The sequence below is a fragment of the Cyanistes caeruleus genome, chromosome 6 (genome assembly GCF_971803275.1).
Source record: "Cyanistes caeruleus chromosome 6, bCyaCae1.hap1.1, whole genome shotgun sequence".
In the NCBI taxonomy this organism is placed as follows: Eukaryota; Metazoa; Chordata; class Aves; order Passeriformes; family Paridae; genus Cyanistes; species Cyanistes caeruleus.
This window is the reverse complement of record NC_141706.1, coordinates 26,301,916-26,318,084: the sequence shown is the minus strand read 5'-3', so window position 1 is coordinate 26,318,084 and position 16,169 is coordinate 26,301,916. Positions and strand designations below refer to the sequence as shown.

At 33.9% G+C, this 16,169-nt stretch overlaps 1 long non-coding RNA gene across 6 annotated transcripts in view; it reads left to right on the top strand.

The window, feature by feature from the left end:
* The window catches only part of LOC111930100 (uncharacterized), a 171,619-nt gene that overhangs the window by 35,859 nt on the left and 119,591 nt on the right, over positions 1-16,169 (top strand). The window contains exon 3 of one of the 6 annotated variants that reach the window (XR_015287849.1): positions 7,805-7,884. The exons of the other annotated variants lie outside the window; for them this stretch is intronic. This is a non-coding gene — a long non-coding RNA (uncharacterized LOC111930100). The remainder of the gene's footprint in view (positions 1-7,804; positions 7,885-16,169) is intronic. 6 annotated transcript variants of the gene reach the window in all.

The following is a 16,169-nucleotide window of genomic DNA, read 5'->3' as shown; positions in this document are numbered from 1 at the left end:
TCATTCTGACTTTCAGTGCAAAGTATTTGGAGATGTTTCATAGCTGTTAATCCTATTAAAACATTACCTCTGTAACTATGAGAAACAGTAAGGAATTGCTGATGTCCAGCACACACTGACCCTCATTACAATGTGCTTACATAGCTGCCATCTACCTGAGGTACTGATTTATCTGGCAGGGGTTGGTATTGTGCATAACACATGGCCACATGCAAATTAGGGTGAGTGGAATAGTCTCTAAAAATTAGTTTATATCTGGAGCTCTGTTTCAAGATTTATGCTATTATTTCATTAACATTTTACAAATGTATTATTGAAGTTTGGGGGTCTTTTTCTTACATAAATCTCATTGAGAACTAAGGCTAAAAATTCTCCCCCTTCCCCAAATCACATGCTCAGTTTGGAAGGAATTAGACATTTTTTTACATTCTTACTAAAAATCTTTTATAGATTCATTCCTTTAAATGGTTTTAGTTAGCAATGTTTACATCATAAAACAAATGCTTTATATCCTCTGAAGACCAATTTACAAAAAAATATACATGTTCTCCAAGTTAATGTGCATACAGTTCTCTGTACAGTAAGATACTGTGTGGAATAAATAAGTACATCTTAATAAGAGCAGTGCCTTCTACTTCCAAAAAATTGTTTATAACCTTGAATTTTAAGTCTTTATGACTTTACAAATATAATCCCTACAGATAGAAACTATTACCTTTGTTTTTTCTTTTCTTCTTGCTTCAAAACACTCTTTAAGTTTTAGAAATGCCTCCAGGTTTTTGTTCAAGAGGGCACAGCCACACAAACACATACATGCATACACCCACACACATATTCATTTTGATTTTTCATGGGCTGTCCTCAAGAATTTGATTTATTGAAGCCCTTAAGGTTTATCTCGAAAGTGCATTGAACACATTCCAAGGATCAAAAGATCTGGAATTGGAATATTGTTACTCTCTACTTACACTCTTTATAAAGAGGAAAAGCACTTCATGAAATAAAAACAATGTCTGTTTCAAGGTCATATGGTCAGCTCTAGCCTACCTGATCTTTATCAGCAGTTGGTGCTTAAACAGAACAATTAACACAGTTTTGTTGGTTTTTTTCCCTTGGAATATGTGTAAAATATTTTTTTTTCTTCATTTAGTTTGGCATGAGCAGACTTACCAGTTTTATATATAGAAATAGAAGTTATATATATTTATATTTACATGTGAGAGAATGTGAGGAATCTAGTTCCTTAGTGTACCAATCTGTCAGCTTTGAATATTATGTCATTTTAGAACACAATCTGAGCTGCTAGTTGCATTCTAAGCATGATTTACACTTTTTTTCAGTATTTTGGTTCATTCTTTTAAATAAATTTTGAAAGCTTGGTCCAATTTACTAGATTCCTCAATAATTATTCCTTCCCCTGTTCTTTTATATGAGCAAACACCTGAGCAAGTTCTGCTCGGCATTTATCATATCTTCAGAAACTCTTGGCTGATATGGAAGCTGTTTATACATGTGTTCCCAGTTACATTCCATTACCTAATACACACTGATAATAGAATGACCTTCTCCAAAATTACCAGTGTCACCTTGATTTCCACAGGTGTTATTTAACAGTGATTGTACTTTCCCAGTTTTATTGTAGAACAAATTGCTCGTGATCTCTGATGACATGCAGCTGGTAATGCAGGTGCATTTATAACACAGCCTGAGGAAATAGATTGAATATTTGAAGCAATAAATCTCATTTTGATTTCTATAAGACGGATGTCAACTCTATTTCCTCTCCTTCTTCTTTCCATGTGTCAAATAGAATTTATAAATGCAATTATTTCAAAGACACTTTAAATAAGAAAAGGAAATATAAAAAAAAGGAAGTGACAGATAACAATGGCATCAGAATTAAAAAATACTTAAAATATGCTACTATTATAACTGACACTGAGAAAGCTTGAGCATTCTAGACTTTCTTTATCTTTTAATGTAATCCCAGATGAGTCTATTTGATTTTCCAAACAATCTTTTATCTAAGCTAGTACTGATTGGTTACTAATATTTGAACAACTGATTTTCCTCTGCACATGTGGTGGTGTTGGTCTGGCCAGTTTGTTGCACAAAGAGAGGTTGAAAAGAGAGTGAAGCTGAAGCTACACATGGAGCTTGTTATAAATGTCTCTTTCATTCTTAATCCGAGGAAATTGTTTGATTTCCACTGAAACATTGAATGGTTTGCAATTGTGTTGTACCCATCTTTAAGATAAATTTTTGTTTATAATCACTTTTCTAGTCAAAATTACACTGGTTCAGTCCTGAGAACAAGGGATGGTAGGGGATAGAGCCATATGGTCCTGCTGTTTCCATCACAAAGCATTGTGGAAGGCCTCAGATGATGTCAGGAAAACACTTTATATCAGGAGAACGCCTTCCTTTGACACTCCTCTTAGGAATCAGTTGCTTTGCTGGTCTGTCATTCCTTTTAAGAACAATCTAATGTCATATACCTCATTAATTTAATATTCAGTAAAGGCTGACTATATTAGTGAAACTTTGAACATTTATCCTCCTTTTTTTAAAAAAGGGGGTTTGTTTGGTTTTTTTTCAAAGAGGACACATAAAAATTAAGGTCAAAAACCTCACTGTGATGTGCAGATACTCTTTTTCAAAGGATCATCCTGCATTTACCTTAGTTTTTAAAATAAATTATCTGTTTCAGACATTACCTTTGCATATTGTTTTCCTTAGACCTGGGTTTTCTGATAAGAAGGCAACTCATATCCATGGAATGAACTCTGATGAGGTTAATGGAATTGTCTTGAGTTAAATATTTGTCTCCATATGCAAAAATCCACAGACAAAAATTCATCATTTGGCACAATCAAATACAAGGCAGGATGTCTGATGACTCATACAGTTCAAAAATTCATGTTGAAATATATAAGAGGTCATAAATGATCTAGCTGGAGCACTTCAGACTTTAGGGAGCTTTTAGGATGTGCCTTGCCACTACACTGTCTTTAGGATAAACAAGGGAGGTTCCTCAATCTATCTTATGTTTATCTCACATCATATCTTCCCATGATTTACAAAAATTTCATTTAGTCTCATTATTTTGCTGTTGGGTAATTGATAATCTGAGAGGTAAAGCTGAACTAAAAATTAAAGAATCGGTCTGTGGTAGACTTAAATGTCAATTATTCATCTAAATATCTTTGAGGATCTGGGCACCACCATTTAATCAGTGGTAATTCTGTGCTCTAACATTAGTTTCATGTTATCTGCTGTTTACTGATGATGCTCCTGAACATCTGTCCCTTAAATTGTAACAAAGTGGTACCTCATCTTCATAATCTCTTTTTGGATGTACACCTTTTTGTGTACAGAAGCACAAATTTTGTGACTACTTTGCCACTTGAATAATTGCCGCTGGATTCTAAAGTGTTTCTCTCTGTGTGAGGTTTGTCTGCTAAAGAGGAACCTCTAAAAGGAGGTAACAAACCTCTCCAAGTCTCAGAGGACTATGAAGCTGTAAATGGAAGCACTTCTGCCATCAGTTACGATATTGGAGTTAAAATAAGAGTGAAAAATATAGTGCCATCCTAAGATACTGCAGTACATTTCAAATATGGCACAGCTTGATACAAAATGAGGAGCAGAGCAGTGCAAGAAAAAGTAGCTTTTTAGTTGCTGAAAAAGCTGCTAAGAGAAAATCATGTAATGGCAAGTGGGAAAAGTATTATCAAGGCAAGAAAAGCACTGCAATGGATTCTAGTATAAAGTGGTTGCTTCCTCACATGCGTGACATTGTTGTTGTAGCATTGCCATCAGTAGAGAAAAAGAAAAAAGAGAATTCATGGTCTTGGCTTTCATATCTTTGTGTAAATGGTAAAAGAAAGAATTTGAGGTAAAAAAGAAAAAAATTGGGGAACTACATTTCTGTGAATATTTAGGAAGATTAAAGTTCAGTTTTGAAAAAGCACCTTTAATTATATAAGGAAACATTTTCTTATGACTCAGCACTGTCTCACTTAAACTCATTGGTTACTAAAAGTAGTTCAGCTGTGCTAGAAAGAAGCTAAGAGCCAGTGACCCACTCAAACATTGTCCTGCTGTCTTGTGTGCGTTTTGTAGAAGTGACTATCGTGAAGACACAACCTGCAAGCACATTTAAAAACCTGTTTAGCTATTCCTGATGTCTTTGAAAAATTGGTGATGAGCTGTGTTTTATTTAAGTTATTTTGTTCAGAATTTCAGATACCAAGTGCACACTTGTATATTGCACATTTTATATGTTTTAATTACAAGATTTTCATGATAGGATGGGTGTTTTACTGCGATAATTCTTGGAAAGAAATATTATTCCCAACTTAAAAAAGCGGTAAACTTTATTAATTCAAGTTTTCCAGTGCTGTTCATTTCATCAGTCATTTAAAAAAATTCAAGTCCAAATGATCAAATGGTAAAACTATCTCCACTAATTGGTGCTCTGAGCCAGGATATGTTAGAGGTTACTCAAAATAAACCAAAGGCATGGTGCTTACAAAGTCTAAAGCATCAAGATGTTTTTGTCTCTTCTCTTCTCTGTTCCCATGCAAAATCTTCATATGATTATGAGAATTATGCTAATATTAAAAATAAAAAAAATTGTTTAGTCTCCAGTGTTTGCAATCCCAGTCGATACTTTCTCGCACTTTGTTGGCCACTGCACAAAACTGTGATAAAAAGAAGAGGTGTTACAGATAAAAAAGGTCACATAGGTGTAAACTTCAGTCGCATAAGAAAGAATTTTAAGAGAACTACTGGTTTCACGCTTAGAATCAAGATGTGCTTCTGGACCTGTCATTGTGGACAAAAATGGAAATAACATGGTAACTCTGAAGGTACTGAACTCTTAAAAATGTTTCAAATTTTATTTTGTAAATTGTATTATTTGTTCACATTAATAATGGTTTGTGGGGAGTTTTATTACCAGTAATGAAAAAGGCACAAAAGCTTTTAGAGCTATTTCAGTGTCTTGGAACATGAATTCTAAAAGGTGTACAAATTTTTTCACGATGACAGATATTTCTGGGGACTGCCTTGGTAAGAATGGATAATGCAATAAAATGACTGTGAATGTTGAAAAGGAGGGCATATAAAGCAAGAAAAAACATATTTCATCTAAATTGCTCATACGGCTTTTTTCTCAGTCAAATATGGCTGATATCACTTGACTCTTATAAATTATTATTGATTTCAAGGCTCTGAGAAACCTTTTAAGCCCTGAACAAAGATTTTAATCTTTTCTGGTTTTTAAATAAGAATCTTTTAAATTATCCTTTACAAAAGGTTTTATGAAGTTATTCATTTGATTATCCCATAATAATGACTGTAGTGAAATAGTATATTCACAGAAGATAAGGAACTGCCTCATCAGAAAGAATTTTATGTCCAGAAATAAGGCCCAAATACACAGAGCTCTTCTATATATATATTGATGTGATAGAAGTCCAATTTGTCACAGACTAAATGAACGCATTTGATATAATTTTTGTTGGGAAAATCTAAATAAGCTGAAAGAACTAGGTTTATAGATCCTAGCTCACAAAAAGGTGTCATGAAAATGATCAAAGTTCACCTTCTCCAAAGCCTTTTGCATGAGTGGTCTCCTATATTCAGTACTGTAAGGATACCATGTAGGGGTGCTCACAACAAGATGCAACACTTCCATTTAATCCCTAATGGGTCACAGCATTCTACTGCTGTTAGTAGTTAATATTCAGTAGACTGGTGGCTGTGGAAGCACCAGGCTCTGGAAGAGTTGTATGTGTGGACTGGTTTTTGTGAGACAGTTAAGTATTGCTTCTTCCTCTTTGAAGCCGTGGGAGGAAAAACAAGTTGGAGCATTGGTGCTAGGATTCCTTCAAAGGGAAAGTCACTGACACATCTGGTCTGTTACTTACAGAACCTAGGACTTAAATACACACAAGTGATGTCCTTGAAGTGATTGAGCCTTTAATCTATAAAACTGACTACACTTAGCTCTATTCCTTCTACAAGACAGAAGAAGCTTGAAGGTCACATCACTCTAATGACCTATTAAAATCCATGGGAACTTTCCCATTGACTTCATTGTATTTTGGATGAGTTCCCAGTTCAACAGTAACTTCTTATTTTGGTTATTTTGCTGATGTGCACAAACCTCTAAACATTGTTGTGAAGCAACACCTTCTGTACATAAATTCCATAATGGCAAACCCAACATTTATAGTAGATCTTAGGGACAATGGCTGACAATGCTTAAGACATGGAAGGCAAAAAACCCTGCAGATCAAAATGAGAATTTTAGAAGAAAATCAGTGCTCCAGAAGGAAATTTGGCCACTGCACTAGAAATCAGCAGAGATGGGGTTAAATACAATTGATGTTACTCTGTGAAACATCAATGCATGACATTTCACAGCAGTTAGTATGCCCAGATGCCCCCAGAGCTCAGCTCGTTCCTCCTCCATTCTCCGCTGCGCTTTGAACAGTAAGACACCGCTAACAGGCAGCTAGCCCATGTGCTTTTGAGCCACTTTGCAGCAAAAAAGAGCAACACATGAGCTGGACTTTTGTCAAATCCTTTCTGGAAATCTGAACATGTGATGTCCATTGAATTCCATTTTTTGTCTCCTATGGTAGTCTTGTCTTCAAAGAAACCAAACCAGATGGTGAACCTTTCTTAGAGGCCATCAGTCTTTGCTCACACTGTGTATTTCTAAGTGTTTTTCCTGTTTTGATCTCTGAGAAAGACTTTGTAAGACACTTCCCGCAACTGAAGTTTAACGACATTCTCAGATATGTCCCAACTCTTTTGTTAATCTATGGCTCCGTGATAAGTACCTCAACCTACTGAACTTCAACTAAGACATCTCGAAAAAGTAAAACATACAGAAGCTTCCCTGCAATTCTGGTCATAAACCTCAGCTCACTATGGGTAAATAATAATGACTTCTATTTATGAGAGCACCTTTTAACCCCTAATGTCCCAAAGGCATTGCAAACTATTGTCCTGATCCTGCAGTTATCTATTTCAACAGACAGACAATGAAGTTCTGCTGTTACAGATGGGTAACTTCTTGCATCATAGAAATCACAAGTGTGAAAAAATTTTCTGCTACAAAATAGAATAAAATACCTCATTAGGAAGGAATTTATGTTGCAATTATTTTAGAAAATTCTGGTGCAATTTGTTGAGCAACTTGAATGTCATAATTCAAACTGCATTTTACCTGAAAAATAGAAGTCAAGACTCCAACAGTATTTACACATAACCCCAGTAGATTCTGAATGATAATATGCTTAAAATTTAGTCTCTGAATCTGTTTTTTTCCTGTGTATTTCCTGTGTTTCACAAATGCATGTTCAATATAGACTCTCTTCTATACTAGTGGATAACTGTTACTACCTCAAAGAGCAATTACATATTCTTGTGTCATTTTCTATTTGGATACCACCTAGGCCAAACACATTTTAGCCCTTATGAGTGCAAAAAATGCTGAAAGTTATGCTTGATGATTCTATATTTACTCGTGACAGCATAAGAACAATAATCATGGTGAAACAATCTAAAAACTGGCTCCATATTTCTTTTAGAGGTAACAGTCTTTCAGAGGATCATTTGCATTAACATCTTTGCTTCTTGTCAGTCCAAAAACAGCCCTTGTCCATGTGCACTTAAGGCAAAATCAGAGCTTGTGGAGGAATGTGAATCCATGTCCTTTAGGTACTATAAGCAAGTGTATATTCTGTGTCTAAGTTCTATGTCAAAACTATGTAATCTCTTACAGGTACACCAAAGAAAATTCTGAAGTAAAGCTGTGTTTTATGTTGCTAATGTATTGGAACTGAAACAATATCCTCCTGTGGGGTAGGAATTACTCAATAGACATCAAGTTCTGATATAACAAGTTGATCTATTTTCAATGAATAATTTGGAAGTTATGTAACCCTCTATGATCTTCAGAACCTAATTATAAATAGAACTTACTACTGCCTTTTTTATTTGCTGTAGTTAGCAATCATGTAAATAAATAAAGTCTGTGTATTTGTCATGTCATAAACAATGTTATTTGTTATTTATTAGGTCACAAATACTAGATACTACTGCTTCTGCTCTAGACATGATCTAATGGAATTATTTGATAAAAATATAGCCAATGACTATGGAGAACTAAAGCTGTTTATTCATGCACAAATGCCCTTGATTGTAGCCAAATAAAGGTAATCAGAGCAATAGTACTATGAAAAGTTCGCACTATTTCCCATAGTGACTTTTGGCAGTACAGCTGTAACAGGTGAGTAGCAGCTTTGGTGACTGAGGAAAAATCTGTTCAAAGACTAACCAAATGACGTGTTACATTTCAGTCGCTACAGTTTGGGGTTGATAGGGTTTATGTTCAATTAGATGTTCTAAATTAGGAACTCTACCTTCAGTTCACGTGTCAGGTATAGAAATTTTGTATGTCTTGAAATTTAATTCCATTTAGTGAACAATCTTTCTTATCTTATTCTTACCACAATCAATAATGTATATTTTCTTCTAATCTTTGCCTTTCTAATCTAAATTCTCTGAGACAAAGGCACCGTGGTATGTGAAGCATATCTAGCTCAATATTGAGTTATTGGTGATTGTCTTGGTGGAAGACTTGGATGGAAGTAATGAAACTAATGCTTCTTGTAAAATATAGAAGAGAAAATGTACACATTTAACTCTATTAATGTGCATTTTCAGATTTTCACTGGGTAGTTGATTTTCTTTAATTTTTATTTACTGAAAGCTGTTTAGTTTCAGGTAATTTCAGTTCAAATATTATAAACTGCAGAAATGTCAAAGAATGTGAAAAATTTACTGCAACAATTAAAAAAAAAAAAAGACAAAAATAATACATGTTTTTTTCCAGTAATTCTTTTGCCCCTGTGCTTATATATTGTGACAAAATGAGAGGAAGAAGATGAGAGTTAAAAAGCAAAGAGCCATGCAATATTTTTAATTGCTTTTGGGATTTCACTCAGCAAAAATTTGTGATTTCTAATTTCATTGTAATCCAGGCCTGAGAGGATACACAGAAAACTTATGTAAAAAAGTCCAATTTAGATATGTTCTTGAGGGATGAATAAATTCTATTTTATTGAGAGATTGTTTAGTTAGGATTATGTGTCAGGATGTGAGGTTATTCTCAGTTTATCAAGTACACTACCTTTATTTTCATTATTGACCAACTCTTTCAAAGAATTTGTTACTGCTTACTTAGCCAATTCTGGTTGCCACATACTGGCAAAAGCTTTTCTTGTTGTCTCATAGTGATCAATTTATACCTTGAATTTATATTTATGTACCTTTATGTCTTTTTTTTTTTTTTTTTTCTGCACGGCCTTCAGAACAGCAAATATTTGATGGAAAATCATAAATATAGATCTTTCCAAAAATAAAAGGTTTGGACATAGGAAATAAAAAATTATAATGATACCCTGCTTTTCAACATGCATTTTGAAACAGCCTTGTTAATTGTTACGTAAAAGTTTCACCTTTAGCACATCTTCCTTAACTGTTAGGTGATCTTTTATGAGCAGCAGCTTTATCAGACTTCCAAGAAAGTACATTTAAATAAGTTAACTTGCAGAGATTTTCAAGTATTTAATAGCCCTCGGTTCAGTTTTGTTCAGAGCCCCTTGAGTCCATCATAAATTCCTGCAGTTATACCATCTTCTAAATACAAGTACACCAAGCAAAAAGGCTCAAGTTTATTAATTTGTATTAAAAAAAGGTTTTCTTAAAACAAATATGCTTTTTTACATGCCTAGTCAAAAAGGCAGTTAATGCAATTGTGATCCAAAGCATAGCACATGACTTAGTAGTACTAATTTTTCAATACCTATGAATTGAACAATGCATTATCAGTCAGCTGTCCTAGGATTAATATCAGTAAATCTGGAAAATCATCTACAGGGAAAGAGAAACCTTTAGTTTATGAAGAGACACAGTTTTTTTCTTAGTGAGAAATAACAGGATTCTTGGATGCAGATGATTGATTTTGGCAAGGTCTGTCCTTGTGGAGAACTAAGAAGTCAGCTTGTTTTTGTTTTGCCTCTATACCACTATAATCATATTATTGTGACTCTTCCTATTTTCAGTGTCATTGAAGTACTTGAAGTACTTTCTTAGAAGATGAGTTTGCCATGAAACAGAGTTCCCATATCAAGGTCTCTCCCAATGTTGATGTGAAATTCAGAAAGACCTGGTGGAAGTGTCATGTCCTCCTTCTACATACCGCTTTCAGCTAGTGCCTAAAGGGCGATGTTATCTGATCTCTCTCATCACAGAGCAGCCGTTTGCTCTGAGTTACCATTCAGTCCACAGAGAGCTGCATTTTGAAAGCTTGAAGGTACATCCTCTGAATTCACACATCCCTGACTATTCAAAGTACTGTAACACAGCAAGAACGTGACTCTCGCTTATTCTTCCATTGTGCCACCTTAGCATATGCATATTTCACATTTACATTAACACATTGCTACATGTTTTGCCTTTTTTGATTGACATTCAGCATACTAAATTGCCTCAGTTCTTGAATATATTTAACTGATTATAGCCTTGAGACACTCTCTGATAAATGGCTGTGGTCTAATTTTCAGAAGAAAACACTCTGATAATCAAAGGAACCTTCTGTTTATGCACTTCTCATCTGGCAGTATCACTAAAATGTTTTTAAATTAGTCTGTGAGCTTTAAAATTTATAGGTTTATAAATACTATTATCTAGTTTCATGTTTGAAGTTATAAATCCTTTTTATTTCATGTCACTTATTTTAAGTTTATTCAGATTTCTTTCTATATCATCTCATTGCCTTCTATTCCAGAACAATTTGTGGCCTGGAGAAAGCTTTTTCTTACTATAATTTAGAGAAAGATATAATTATGACAGTTAGATACAGCTAATAACCAATTATAAGAGCTATAAATCACATTTCTGAGGAGGCTAAAAAATATTATATAGAGTGGTGCATTCTCTAATACCTATATCAACACCTGCTTCAAAGATTCAGACAGACCCAAACATGTTGGTTTTGAAGACCCAAACTTATTTTTGAGATAGTGTTGACAGAGAAGTTGTTAGAAACTACTACCACCACAGAAAGAAAAATGTTTATATATATTAGGGCACAGATTTTGCCAGTGAATTCTGATCAGAGTTTGAAAGATCCTTGAATTCAATTGAACAAACTTCCCATTCTAATTCTAATTAATTCTAATTCTAATTCTAATTTGCAGTCATATTACAAATAAGATTTTTTTTTTTCTGCTCTGGGCATAGCCTCTGTAGATCCAGAAATTACATCATAATTAAATGAATTGTAGCTAAAAGTTACATAAAACATGAAAAGTCCTAAATGTGGTGAATTCTCTTTTTCTCTCATGCAAACATTCTGTTAGAAAGAAATTCCTGTTTGACCCAAACCCAGAACCCAGGTGAATATAAGATTGAATTTTCCCCCTGTTTTTAATGCACTGATTACATTGTGCAAGTGATGCTAAATTGACATCTCCAGCCTTACAAATAAAAAGGAAGCTGAAAAGAGAAAATGGATTGCCCATTGTCTTCTCTTTTAGGCATTAATTATATTATTAAAAACATCTGAGAAAGAAAACATGATTTATGTGTCTAGTAACACCTAAATAGGACCTGTGAATTCATTTTCTCTATTGTGATCACTCCTAGAATGTTCTCTTTTTAACAAAATTTGTATAGTTAGTTGGTTTATTGAGAGTATTTTGCCTGCTTACAGAACTTGTAAATGCAGCATGGAGGGTTCTGTACAGGCTGGTTTAACATCTCTGAGCTCATAATTAAAATGAAACATGCATTACTTCTTCCTTTCCTTCCTCAGATATATTTCTGTGACACTGTACTTGGACATTTTATTCTTAAAAGTCCTCATGGTTCTGTGTCCATGTGCATTCAAACATGATTCAGAATCAGATAGGGGATTGCAAATGCTGATCTCCATGGGACCATTAAAGTCATGTGTCTGTCTCCTGCTCCTGTTCAACTACCCTTTTGCATAAATTTCTCATGAAGCTTATTCAGCAATGCAGTAATTCAGATACTTGTTATTCATCCTAGTAGTTCATGTAAATGAGTCCCTGTTATTAGTATGTTGGATTGCCTGCAGTTCTTAACTTTTGTATCAGTGAATTATATAGGCAGCAGCTTACACATTTTATACTGGTTGGCTATTTTAAACCTCATCAGCACTGTTGGAATACTCCTGTTATTCAATGAGACTGACACATTGCCTAGCTTTATAGTGATAGCAGAGCTGGGATTGAAATTACACCTGAAGACAAGGAGTTCCCTTGACTTAGAGGTTTCAAAGGAAGCACTAATACCTCACATGAGAGGAATTGGAACAATGGAAAGAGAGTGATGCGTGTTGCAGAATTTCTCAAATTGTACCAGATACAAGTTGACTGTGTCTTAGCATTTGAGAAGCATCCCCAGAGGCATTTTGAATTTTGATAGTTCTTAGCTGTAGAAATATGTATTTAGGCATTTCTTTCCCTCTTCTGAGCATTTCACAACAGATGCTGTAGAATAATGTGTATTGTGAGAGTTCTCACACATCTTATTTTAAAAAATGACAGCCTATATCATGTCTAAGGTGCAGATATACAGCCCTGGCTTTAAAACAGAACTCTGGAAAGGAGCTCTTATCTTCCATAGCATGGAAAATACTGGTTACAATTGTTCTTTCTGTCTACAAGTGTTACTGGAGTCAGCCTAAAAATCAGAGTGAAGATAGTGGTTAGCTTAGCTTCTTTTGGGTCAAGTTTTGATAAAGGTGATGATTTTTTGCCTTTATATAAAGTCAATGTACCTCTAGCAACATTCAAAATTAGTGCATTGCCTTTACACTATTTTTTAATTATTTCAACTTCATTTATTTTCAGTGTACAATATTACTAAGTAAGGACACTTATTCAGTGGAATTTTGAAATGTTCTAGATATATGTCTTTTCCCTTAGCTCTGAAATTGTTTACTGTTTATTGTTCACTGTTTATATATTGTCAGTCTCCTTTGTTACATATTTATTGCTTAAAACAAAGAAATAAACTGTACATTTACAGACACCCATCAAACAGAAGTGTCTTCTCAACATCTGAAACCAGCTGTGTTGTGCTAGTTTTAAAACAAAATATTCTATTATAAATGTGTCTTGAAGAACCAAAACTTCTGTCTTAATAAGTTTATTGGAAGTTTAAATGTAAGTTACATTGGCAGAACAGAGACATAATTAATTCTTTCTTTCAGTATATAAATTAGGGTGTTTAATTCAAAGTGTGGACTCTAGAGAAATTTTCAGTTTTGCCATATTAGTGAATAAACAAATGAAACAGAATTAAAATGGTGCTTCATCACCGCAGGATGATACATCACAAAATAAGGTTCATTCAGTTATCTTGACAACTGAGCTACAGTTTTAACAATTTATGATAATGCTTTCATAATATAGTGCTAAATATTTCATAATGCTTTTTATGAAAATAACAAAGACTTATAAATTCTTCCCTGCACACAATAAAACACTGGAGCAGGCTGCTATGAAACTTTGGCCAAGAAGTGGGGAACACAGACACTTCATGAGTAAATCATAAAGCTTACAGGGTATTAAAATGCAGCCATTTCTATGCAATTTTTGATGAAGCAGCACTGTGAAGCTCAGTAGTGGAATCAGGTCCATTTTTATCCTTTCTAAAAGCAGGACTGTTTAAACAAAGAGTCAAATGCTTCTGGCTTATAGTGAAACACTGGCTCTGTTTCAGATTTTCTGCTTACAGACTGGAATTGCGAAAATTGCTCCTGCACAGCTCCAAATTTATTGTCCCCAGTTGCAATCACACATAAGTAATTAGATAAATGTAATTTTCAGGTTTGCCAAAGAGCTATAAATAAAGGACTTAAGGAAGATACCCACCTGACATACATTTATTTTCAGGTGCATGAGATTTGTTTCTTTTTTATATAGTCTCACATTAAAGATGAAAACTCTTAGGCTGGATAAATAGTAGTACTCTGTAGCTTATTTTTTTTGAAATATTACCACTGCTGTATTTCTTAGACTTGGAATTTATAATCATAAATATCAGGAATACGTTCAAATTGTTCTTACAGATTTGTTCATCTCCCTTATTCAAGTGAACCAACAGTTTTTACCAAGCTTAGCAAAAATGAAATAATGAAAACACCTTACTTCTCCTGTCATTGCAATGGCAATTAGAACAGGCAGATTGGTAAGAGACTTAAAAGGCTTTAGGAAGCAATTTTTTATGAAAAAAACCCACATTTTTATGTGACTGATGTATCAAAACAAAACAAACAAAAAATGTAAGCATTTATATTGCTTAGTATTTATTTGACACAGAGAGAAACAAAACTCTCTGCATGACAATTTGAAATAGAATTTTTTACTAGGTGTGCCATTTTAATTTTGATTTTTTATAACTATTGAAATAGGTGAATAAAATGAACATATAATGTCACAATTGGATATAGCTTTACACTATCAAGAAATTTGTCATAACTGTATAGAGGGAGTATCATCAATACATAAAAAAAATCAACACTAAAATAATAAAACTAGTGATAGTAATTTTAGAAAATATAAAAATCCTGTTGGCATTTTAAATTCTATTTTTTTTAGAAATTCCATACTGCTTTAAAATATCTTAGTAGCTGAATTTTTTAACAAAGGTCACCAGCATATGTCTTTTTTAATCTCCTGTCATGAGTTTTATCTCCAGTCTCCCAAGCAGTTCTTTTGTACCAGGTTTTTCTTTTGTATTTCTAAACCTCTGTTTACAGCCTGTCTGTATTTCTCAAATCTGTAAAGTTTGGGTTTTGTGAGAGAATAGAACTACTCCTCAACAATTTTCAAATGCATCTGTAGCTTATTGTGTTTAAATATCAATCACAATAGCAATTCTTTGGACATAAACAAAACTGTGAGTACAGTCCCACTCTTGAAAAATAATTTAGTGTTGGAAAACAAGGGGAACCTCTCAATTGTTGTCTGTGCTTATACTGAAAATAACAAAGATTGTAGGTGGAAACTTTCCTTCACTGCCATGCAGTTTAAGCAACTTTTAATAACTGAGTCTTCCCATGGAACAAGTACCTAGGCAGCCCTGGCAATTATACCTTTGTTTAATATTTTTAGGCTATTTCAGGAAGTCTGTTATCTCGAAGTTTCTGTAGCAGGCAGTTGGTGTAGCACACCACAGCTGGAACCTCTCTTGGCAAATACAATGGCTTAGGCTAAATGCTCCCATTATTACTTTTTCTTGTTTCTTTCTTTTTTCCCTCTACATTAAGTAGGTCAAAACATGCATTTCTAGAACAAATTTAATCAATTTCACACATAGAAGAGGTTTCCAAACAACCGTAACGGTTCATTTCTTACTTTCCATTTAGCAGAAATCAAATTGTGTATATTGTTTTTTTTCATTTTAAAAAGCATGCTGGGAAACCCCAATCTGGCAGCCTCTGTGAAGGATTCCATCTGGATCTTTTTGCCCAGCAGAGCCTTCCTTAATCAACTGCATTCTATATTGGGAAATTATTATTTTTTTTTTTTTCAGTTCATGCATTGGCTTGGCCTTGTGATTCAGTGGCACAGAACTGTTGCTCTTTTCATTTCTAATATGCAGAATGTTTGCTATTAACTGTGTTAATGTCTCTTTGTGTTTTTCTCATTAATATATATATAATCTGAAATATTACACTAAAATTCTCACTAAGAACTCCTATTTTCATCAGTATACATGACTTGAATTATATTTTTTGCTAGAACTGAGGCATTATAGATCTACAATATATAAAACCTCTGCAATCCGACATAGTTGCCAAAGCAGGAACTTCCTCTCTTGAAATGTGTTTATTCTTTATATTGTAAAAGAAATATGTGAAAACTAGGAGGAAAGACAGCACTAGAGAGAAAAAAACAAAAGTCTTACTCATAGCAACTAGTGTCCTTCACCCACATATTTCAGTCTAATCTTAAGTCACCAAAATAAGACTGATATGATCTATCCTCAGTGGAATTTCCTTACTGAGTCATAATTAAGGAGGTTAAGGAGAGAAACTGCACAAAATA